General features: G+C 49.0%; 1 protein-coding gene across 2 annotated transcripts in view; it reads left to right on the top strand.

Moving 5' to 3' along the window:
- Window positions 1–431: 431 nt before the first annotated feature.
- Window positions 432–10,340, top strand: part of ABHD2 (abhydrolase domain containing 2, acylglycerol lipase) — a 108,013-nt gene continuing 98,104 nt past the window's right edge. For both annotated transcript variants that reach the window (XM_019831896.3, XM_006932261.5), the window contains exon 1: window positions 432–584. The gene's annotated coding sequence lies outside the window, so the exon portion shown is untranslated. The remainder of the gene's footprint in view (window positions 585–10,340) is intronic.

Below are 10,340 nucleotides of genomic sequence, written 5' to 3'. Positions count from 1 at the left end.
GGTAGGCCTGGAGCCACCAGATTCTGCAGCTGAGCTAACCACCAGTTGGCCTCCCTCCGCTCAATTCACAAGACACCTGACCTTACCCGGCCCCCCAAACAAGCTCGCGGTCACAATTGTCTCCCTTTCTGCACCCCGCCCCCATCAACAGCAAGCACGACGCAGCTTTTAGCCCACCTCCCTCTTTCCCCACTCCCTCCGCACTGGTCTCATCCAATAGCGTCTCAGCCCACAGGCTAAAGACGTCAAAGGTAGCCAACTGTGGAGGAGTTCCTCGCCGAGGGTCCCGCCTCCACCCTGAGAAGCAGCTCCTCTGACCAATGGATTTCCCGCCGGGTGCAATGAGCGCGCGGGGCTCCTAGAGCAGCGGCTTGGCCGCCCAATGAGCGGGCAGGTTCCGAGTCAGGGGCGTGGCAGCAGCCGTCGTCAGGGGCGTGGCGGCAGTTGCTTGGGCGGGGCCGGTAGCGGCGGGAGCTGCGCTGGCCAGGGGTTCCGGCTGCATTTCCATGAGCGCCGCCGGCAGCCGCGGAGCTTCGGGAACCCGGCTAGGGGCAAACCAGGACGCGGTAGTCAACCACGCGCAGGTAAAGCCACGGCCCGGCGAGCTCCGCTAAGCCGGGATCGCTCCCACGATCCGTCGGGCCAGATCCCTGAGCCCCGAGGTCCCCGTCGTGGCTCGGCCCATCGCGCCGCTGCCTGCGCCTCGGATCCTCCGGGGCCTGTCACCTGGCGCCGCGGGGATCCCGAGGGCCGGCTCGCCCAGTGGCTGGGAGGGAGGCAGCCTGGACCGCGGCGCGTGGGATACGCCTTTCTGAAAGCTCTTCTTTGTCCCCTCCTGCCCCGGGTACCGAGGTTGGGGCATCCCTGACTGCGGCCTCCCTGCCGGCTGTCTCTCCATTGGTGCTCACTCTTGGGACCTCTGGGGTTTGGGGAGGGGGTCTGCCGACCCAGGCCTGGTGATGGAGGTCTGGGATCCGCACCTGGAAGGAGAAGGCCGAGGGGCCTGTTTACAGCCCCGGATATCCGAGGGGCCTCTGCGTTGCAGGGCTCCAGCGGTGCACCATGGATCCGTGGGTTCAAGTTGTAAGGAGGCAGCTTTTGGCCCAGTTGGAGGCGCACTTACTGAGCTTGGCCCCACGCCAGGCACTGTTCTAGGCGCTTCGTGGGCTTTCCCTACAGAGAGCTGTCCAGCAGCGCAGGCGGCTGCCTGTCCGGCAAGGCAGCCAGTGCCTCGACCTTGGAAGTGTCCAGGCAGAGGCCAGATGACAGCCACCTGTCAGGGATGCTTAGAAAGGACTCTCAAAGGGGGACTGCATGACCCACCTGGAAGGTCCTCCTTCACTCACAGATGCACTCTGGGTGACCTTTAAGGCCCAGCTTGAGAAGGATATTTCTGGGGGTCTGTTAGTTTGGAAGTGGGTGTTGAATTCACCCTAATGCATTTTGTGGTCTCAACTCTGAAGAGTGGGTGTTAGCAAAGAGAATGGAGTATGCCAAGAAGGTAAGGTTTATTTAGCCACCCCGAAACTCTGTAACTGGGATTCCCTTGCCCTCCATGTCTTCATCTCCCCAATTCCTCTCTTTTGGTTGTTCCACCTCCAGTGTGTCAATTTCACCTGCATTCCCGTAGCCAGATGGGAGGGTAGATTCCACGAACTGGCTCCTGAGAGGGGCCCCGGGATTGGTAGGTTTAGCACAGTTCACGTGGTCTGCAGCGAGAGCTTTTCGAGGGCCATTTCATTACAACCGCATTAAGTCGAGTCCAGAAGAGAAACCGTACAGTACCCCTTTCATTACTCTCTGTCATTTGCCTGAATGGAGGGGACATAATAATCTTCTGAAGGTCAGGAGGCAGAGAAAGAACCTTAATACAACTTGCTGCCTGTTTTAGGATGAAATAATCTTTGAATATCCTGGTCGGAAAGCAGACCAGGCCATATACCGTAGACCGTCGGCATAGATTTGGGGCAGCTTAGAGCTGCCGAACCCTTGGTTAGAGCTCGCCTAATCTAGCTTTTCAATGCACAGGTGAGGAAACTAAGGCCCGCAGAGGTCACAGGGCTGACTGGTCATCACGGAGCCGTGACTAAGGGGTGATCTGCTAACCCTGGATTTAGCCAATGCCTGACTCGTATTTCTCTGACCCTCTCAGTGTTTAAATTCTAGGGGAAGCCAGAAGGGTTAGGAGCACAGATTTTGGATTGGAATCCTAGCCCTACGTCTTACAATCTGTAACCTTTGACCAGTTAATTAACGTCTCTGTGCCTCTGTTTGCTCACCTATAAAACAGGAATAATAATGGTACTTAGATTAGAAGGTTGTTTTGAGGTTTACCTGAGTTACTGTATCTGAAGCATTTAGAACAGTGCCTGGCACATAGTAACCACTCTTGATTTGCTAAATTTGATGTTCAGTTGCCTTTTCCAACCCCCCCCCCATATCTACCATCCAATATTTTCTGTCAGGAGCTAATTTTTTTCCCTGTCCCCCCTGCCCCCAAGTCATCAAACGTATTCCAGATTTCATTGTAACAGAGACATCTGTGGGGGTTTCTAAGTCACATTGCATTTAAAAAATTTTTTTTTCTTTTATTGAATCATGTAATTCATTTCCTCTGTTAGTCCTCCCTTTGTAATTACACTGCATTTAGACCACAGATCTCTTTTATTCTCTTTAAAAAAAAGGAGGAAGAAATCCTTCCGAGTGATCAACAAAGTCCCTGATAATACCAATCTTGACGGCATCCTTCCAAATATCTGTTCCCTCTGCGCGGCCCTCCTGCCCATTTGTCAGTGTGATGCAGCTTGATTATAAATGGATGAACATTTTTAGATGAAGATTTCATGAGCCACTGTATTAAGTGCTTTTTGGAAGTTCAAGGATCGTGCGTCAAATGCATTTAAGCAAGTTACTTAGTCATTGGAGCAGGGGGAGCACCCGCAGCGCCTGTCTTCCTCGGCAGAAACACAAGCGTGTGACTGATTTCTGCTGGGAATGTAGCTTCTTCACTGGTTTTGCCATGTTTTCCCAGTTCTTTTCTCGGACTTGAAATAAACGAGAAAGTGCAGTGGAATGACTTTTCCTCTCGTTTTAGTTGGGACAGTTCTCTTTCCTTCCCTTCCCTTTCCTTTCCATTATTGCTTTCATGGTTCTGATAAATATATCTTATCTCACTTTGCCAGCCAGTTCCCTTTTTTTATTTTTAAGAAAAAAAAATTTTATTCTTTATCTAGTTTTGAGGGTGAAACAGAGAGAGAGCAAGCAGGGGGAGGATCAGAGAGAGAGGGAGACACAGAATCCGAAGCAGGATCCAGGTGCTGAGCTGTCAGCACAGAGCCTGACGCAGGGCTCGAACCCACGCACCGCGAGGTCATGACGTGAGTGGAAGTCGGACATTTAACGCACTGAGCCACCCAGGCGTCCCATCCCTTTTTTTATTTTTTAAGTTTATTTATTTATTTTGAGAGAGAGAGACAGAGAGCAAGCGGGGGAGGCGCAGAGAGAGAGGATGGAAAGCAGGCTCCCTTCTGTCCACGCAGAGCCCGACGCGGGGCTCAATCTCACAAACCGATGAGATCATGATCTGAGCTGAAGCCAAGGGGCTGACACTTAACTGACTGAGCCACCCAGGCGCCACAGCCAATTCCTTTCTAATTGGAAGATAACCAGTCACCTTTATTTCTGGCAGGAATCTGGTCGCTTTTGGTTTTACCTTCTCTGTTTGTATGAGTTTTCTAGAATGAACCAAAGATGATCATATTCATTGATCGACACCTTCTTAAGAGTTGATTCTGAGTTTGGGTTTTTTGTCTTGGACGTTCTAGAGCTCAGCCATCTTAGAATAATTGTTTTCATTCCTTTGTGTGTTAATATGGGCCCCTTTTCCCCCACCTTTCTTTTCCTGCCTAAGGCTTCTCATTCGCAGTTACTCCTTAATTCTTCCACTTACACCTTCCTCCTGGTAATCTCTGAAAGAGCCCACAATGAATATGGTGGTTCCCCTCTGCCCAGAACACGAGGTAATTTCTTTGGTCCTGTGGAAGACAGAAGTGGAGTCTGGCTTCCCTTTTGCCTAAAACCCGGTTCTTTATTAAAAACCCTAGCAGGGAGACTTCCAAAATAATAGAATTTCATGTGGCAGAATTTCTGCTGCGATCTACTGCTAACATTATTCTGGTTTTTATTGCAGTGTGGGTTTTGAGTCCTCCTTGACCAATTTGAGCGTGTAGATGACCGGCGCATGCGGTGTTTCAGCCTTCTGGTCCCATTTTGGGCCCGACTATCCCCAGGAACAGAGCGCTGGAGGTTCAGGCTGCCTCTTGATGTGGTCTGGCATGAGAATTTTGTAGGAGCTTTTCACGTCCCAACCTTTTTGGCCCCCCGTGGACATTTTTAACCCCTGTGCTGCTATTTTTGTGTCGATGTCATTGGGCACGCTGACGTCATCTCCCTCCAGGATCATTTTTCATATCTGCATATTTATTTGTGTCGTCTTGGTTCCAGGGCATCATGTTTTTTGGATTAAGTGATTTCTTTTTATGAAATGGCTGGTGCGCGGACAGATGATCAGACCCGTCGTTATCTGGGAAGCTGGTGCCTGGGATCCCGCTGCTTGCAAGGCTTGTTACACAAGGGCCCCATTTTCTGATCTTTTGTCACAGTGGAGTGGCAGACAGGTAAAGAGCTTACTAGAGAACTGGAACGTTGATGCCCGTGGGTTTGCCTTGTTTCTGATTTTCTCTTGTCGTCTTTAAGAAGGGGTTCAGGGGCGCCTGGGTGGCGCCGTCGGTTAAGCGTCCGACTTCAGCCAGGTCACGATCTCGTGGTCCGGGAGTTCGAGCCCCGCGTCAGGCTCTGGGCTGATGGCTCGGAGCCTGGAGCCTGTTTCCGATTCTGTGTCTCCCTCTCTCTCTGCCCCTCCCCCGTTCACGCTCTGTCTCTCTCCGTCCCAAAAATAAATAAAATGTTGAAAAAAAAAATAGAAAAAAAAAGATGAACACATGTGTTCGGTTTGCTGCATACAGACGGTTTTGTTGTTATTTTACGTTGAGAACATTTTTAACGGTTTTTAATTCAAATTCGAAAAATCGGTAACGCAGGATGAAAGAAAACGTTTTGAAGGGCACCAAAGAAGAGACCGTAGACTCCTCTCGGTCCACCCCTGACCCCTGCCACCTAATGTTTTCCACCAGCGTTACTGATTTCTTCATCCTCCAGAGGTGTTCCGTGCACAGCCAGGATATTGTATACGTCTAGCAGCGAATTCATCATGAGTATCCCCTTCCCTTGCACACAAACGGTAGCATGCTGTACATGCTATTTGGAACCTTGCTTTTCTTTTTTTTTTTTTTTAATGTTTGTTTATTTGTTTTGAGAGAGAGACGGAGAGAGAGAACCCGAAGCAGGCTCCGTGCTCAGCACAGAGCCCAACGCAGGGCTCGAACTCACGACTGACCGTGAGATCCTGACCCGAGCCAAAATCAGGAGTCGATCAACTGAGCTACCCAGGCGCGCGCCCCTCAGGGGCATTTTTTTTACGGAGGTGGTCTATTTCAGCTGTCTGCTTTCTGTTGCGAAGGATGCTAAGGACCATCTTATTTAGGCAGCAGCTTTGCATGGAGATCCTAACACATTTTGTGGATATTTAGGGGCAGCTCTGGTTCTTCTCTGCATCTTGTAGCGCTAAGCCTGAGAAGAGGCCAGGTGAGGTGGAGGGCTTCTCCTAAAGGTCATCCTATGAAGGGAGAGTGGGAGCATTGGAGGATGAGGAACAGTGACCCTTGGCCCTTCACCTTGCCCTCAGGGCACAATGTGCTGGAATTGCCAGGGGAAGCTTGCTGTGTTTTCTCTGGTCTCCAGGGAAGACTCCTGGACCTTCGTGATACACATGTCACTGTCACGCCTAGCCCTGTCTCCTGCACCGTAGCATGGGCTCTGTTTGTCCTTGCCTCTGAGCAACAGGAAGGAACTGTGCACCTCACTACCGGACTTCCTGTTTGGGTAGCTTTGCTAAGTGCCCCACCCCTTGTCTCTCACCCCAGGAAAAACCAGCTCTCCCACCTGTGCCTCCATCAAGCATCTTTGCTAAAGCAACATTCGGGAATATAATTTTTGTTGTTCTCCTTAACAGTGTTTCCCAAATTCTCTAAATCACTTTACCACTTCCAAGGTCTGAACCCGACACGGCCTGGCCAAGCTTTCTCCGGCAGTGACTCTAAGAAGGGAGTTTTGGGGTTCTTCATATTTGAATTTTCTAGGGCTGCACTTATGTTCTATATAACTGCGCTGAATTAAACACGGTCTTCTGGTCTTCTGTGGCTCCCAGGTCTTGCCTGTTCTGTTTCCCTCTTCAAATGTATCTGAATCTTCATCTGGCTTTTATTTAACTCTGAGTCTAATTTAAAACTTTGTTTGTTTGTTTGTTTGTTTGTTTTTGAGAGAGAGAGAGAGAGAGAGATGGAGACAGAGTACAAGCAGGGAGGGGCAGAGAGAGAGACAGACAGACAGACAGAATCTGAAGCAGGCTCCACGCTCTGAGCTGTCAGCACAGAACCTGACGTGGGGCTCAAACTCAAGAACCGCGAGACCATGACCTGAGCCAAAGTCAGATGCTTAACTCACTGAGCCACCCAGGCACCCCCCTCTGAGTCTAATTTGGAGTCACCGTGAAATCGAATTGAATCTCCAAGATCTTAGTTAGCCGGTCTAATCTGGAGTCATTACTTCCTGGTCTTTGCTCAGTGCTGGGAGTCCACATTATCTGTCAGTCATACCGTAGATACATGTTACGTGATACAAGGGAGTGGCTTTATCAGTTGTGCTTTTTCCAGCCTCCTGGGGGTAACAGAGAGAGAAAAACGTTGAAAATCGCCCCGTTTGTGCACACTCACCCCTGGTATATATTTATGTGCTATTCACTTACTCCTGTCAGAGCACAAAAAATCAGGAAGTCCAACATAGGATTGCCACATGTTAATCTTTTCAGGTAAGAAACCAAAAAAGCCCTGTCATCTCCTATGTTGCCATCTTTTCATTTATTTACTTGTTTGTTTGTTTATTTATTTATTTATTTTTAAGTAAGCTCTGCACCCAATATGGGGCTTGAACTCATAACCCCGAGATCAAGAGTCACACTCTCTGCAGACTGAGCCAGCCAGGCACCCCTATTGTTGCCATCTTTTAAGAAATATTTTAGGGGCGCTTGGGTGGCTCAGCCGGTTGAGCGTCCGACTTCAGCTCAGGTCACGATCTCACGGACCGTGAGTTCGAGCCCCGCGTCAGGCTCTGGGCTGACGGCTCAGAGCCTGGAGCCTGCTTCCCGTTCTGTGTCTCCCTCTCTCTCTGCCCCTCCCCCATTCATGCTCTGTCTCTCTCTGTCTCAAAAATAAATAAACGTTAAAAAAAAAAAAAACATTTTAAAAAAAGAAAAGATATTTTAATACCAAAAATATGGGAAGGTCGGTGTCCCGGGATAAACAGAACGGGTTTGGAATGCTAAAAAGCTTGAGCTAGTGGGAATGGAATCATGGCCTGGAGAGAGCCCGAAGAAGAGGACTTTGGTCAAGGAGGTTCCACTTTTCCAGGTTCCTTAAACAGTGCTGGGAAACCAGGCCGTTCATGTAGCCTGGCTGGCCTCCCCGTAGCATCGTTTGGTGTGGGTTTGTGCCTGGTGTTTTAAGGTGGTGTGGACTACACAGCGTTGATAATGCAGTTGTAGTATCTTAGAGTGATATGAGCCAGTCCTGGAAGTTGTTCTTTGACTCTGTGAGGTCTTGATTTGTGTCTAAAGTGCCACGTTGTGGTTCTTTTTTGTTTGTTTTTTTAAGTTTATTTATTTATTTTTAATTTTTTTTCCTAATGTTTATTCGTTTTCAAGAAAGAGAGAGAGAGCATGAGCGAGGGAAGGGCAGAGAGTGGGAGACACAGAATCTGCAACAGGCTCCGGGCTCCGAGCTTGTCAGCACAGAGCCCGACGTGGGGCTTGAACTCACGAACAGTGAGATCATGACCTGAGCTGAAGTCGGACGCTCAACCGACTGAGCCACCCAGGCGCCCCGACCATTCTTTTTTATATAACTGGCAGCGTATTGTGCATGGGGTCCTCTCTCTCGCTTTGTTCAGTTAACGTGGAATGATGCGTCTTAGCAAATGTCCACGTGCATTGTTTGGTATCCTATTAACTTTCTCAGGTATGCAGTTATGACATTATTCCCTCTAAAAGTTGAGGGAAACCCAACATGCCTAGGAGTATGTGATTGCACTGGAGCCGTTCATTTGTTCAGCAAACATTTATTGAGCTCTCTCTCTGCTGGGCCGCTGCCGTCCGGCCCTTCCATGGGGGCCGGACCTTCTGCCCCACCATCAGCCCCACCATCAGCCCTTGCTTGGCCCCGAGGTCACTTTCCATAAATGCCTGGTGAGCCTCCAGGCCCTCACAGCTAGCTCCCTGTGTGGCCTGAACTGTGCTCCCACCATGGACTTTTAGCTTCTAGCTTCCAAATGCCTTGGCTGCAATGCCCTTCTCTATTCTGATCACGTAAATAAAGTGCTTACTCTTTCTTGTCCGTGACATTGAAAAATGTGCCCTCCTAAATAGCAAGATGATGGGAAATGCCAAGTAGCTTACAACCGAGGATATTCTCCCCAATTTGGAAAACACAACCCCTTTCCCTTAGTCTATCATTAATATCACTCATCAGTCTATTTATTGACTTTACATAGAAAGCTGGGTGTTGCAGCGAAATTGCCAGAGAAATCTTCACTTTGCCACCAAAGAGCTTCTAAGAGGAATGCAGGGGTTTTTTTAAGGCTCTCTTTGGATGGAAGAGGCTCAGAGAGCACCTATCGACGGGGCTAAAGTAGTTGGGGTCTGTCCAGCTCTACAAAGAGCCTCTGAGATGGGTAGGTGCCTCACGTCTTTGTATTCCTAGAGCCTTACCCACAGCCTGGCACCGGGAGGGTCCCTGGGCCTCAGTTTCCTCACTTGCATTAATAATAACTCACAGAACTATTTTGAATACCAACTCAAATGAGGGAGTGTCTGAAGACGCACTCTTGTAAACAGTACATTATGTAATTGGTCTCCGCTGTCAGCTTTAGTGCATTTCATGACTTGCTTGAGGAATAACTGATGTATTTCAGTCACAAGCATTTGATTACAGTCACACGCATAGGAATATTTAGTATCATCTGGTTCTCCTCCTTTGTTTTCAAGATACAGTGACTTGTTAACATCAGCCAGAGAACACCCCAGGGGCCCAAGGTGAGGGTCGTCACACCCTACCCTGTGGTTTACAAACAGTATTTTCTCTGGGTGGCTAACAGAGAAACTAATGGGCTGGGATGGGAACACAGGTGTGTCCACGTATGATCCACTCGTCACCTGTAGAAGACGGTTAGATTGGACCGGTCGTGATCGCTCGCAGGCAAGTCTGGGAGCTGGACTAACCAGGCTTGTAGATCTGGACGTTTGGCTCTGGACTGGGATTCTCTAGCCTTGTTGCAGAAGCCAAGCCCCTCCTCTGGTGAGGACACCACTGCCAAGTTCACATTGTGTTGGAGTTTTTAATTATTGAATGTAATCGCAGGACACTCTTATTATGCCCCATTTAATGGGTCAGGAAACCGAGGAGCAGAGAGGTTAAGAAGCTTGCCCGAAGTCACATTGTCAGTAAATGGTACAGTTGCCATTCAGGCCGGGTCTATCTGTCCCCAAAGCCTGTGAATTTCCCCACCCTGCTGTGCGTGGCCTCACCACCCCATCAGTGCACACCCACAGAAAGCATCTCGATGAAGTAGAAGTCTTCGTGACCACAATTGTTCTGACCTATTTACACCGACATGTATCAGATGCCATAGATGTTTGAGGAGGGATTTTTCCGTTTCCCTTAGATGCCAAAAAAGATCCCTGTGTTGTAACTCCACCAACATTTCGATCCAGGTTAATTTAGGATTAATCGTTTTCAAATTTATATTTGCTGGGGGCGCCTGGGTGGCTCAGTCGGTTAAGCGTCCGACTTCGACTCAGGTCACGATCTCGCGGTCTGTGAGTTCGAACCCCGCGTCAGGCTCTGGGCTGATGGCTCAGAGCCTGGAGCCTGCTTCGGATTCTGTCTCTCCCTCTCTCTCTGCCCCTCCCCTGTTCATGCTCTGTCTCTCTCTGTCTCAAAAATAAATAAACGTTAAAAAAAAAATTAAAAAAAAAACAAATTTATATTTGCTGGATTATGTCATAAATTCATGCCAGTTGGAAAATACCATAGACGATTTTGTTGCACTGGCTGTTTCGGAGTACATTAACAGAAATTGTAAGTCTTCTATAGATCTTTTTTTTTTTTTAA

This window comes from Felis catus, chromosome B3, assembly GCF_018350175.1.
Source record: "Felis catus isolate Fca126 chromosome B3, F.catus_Fca126_mat1.0, whole genome shotgun sequence".
Lineage (NCBI taxonomy): Eukaryota > Metazoa > Chordata > Mammalia > Carnivora > Felidae > Felis > Felis catus.
This window is presented reverse-complemented; position numbering and strand designations above follow the sequence as displayed.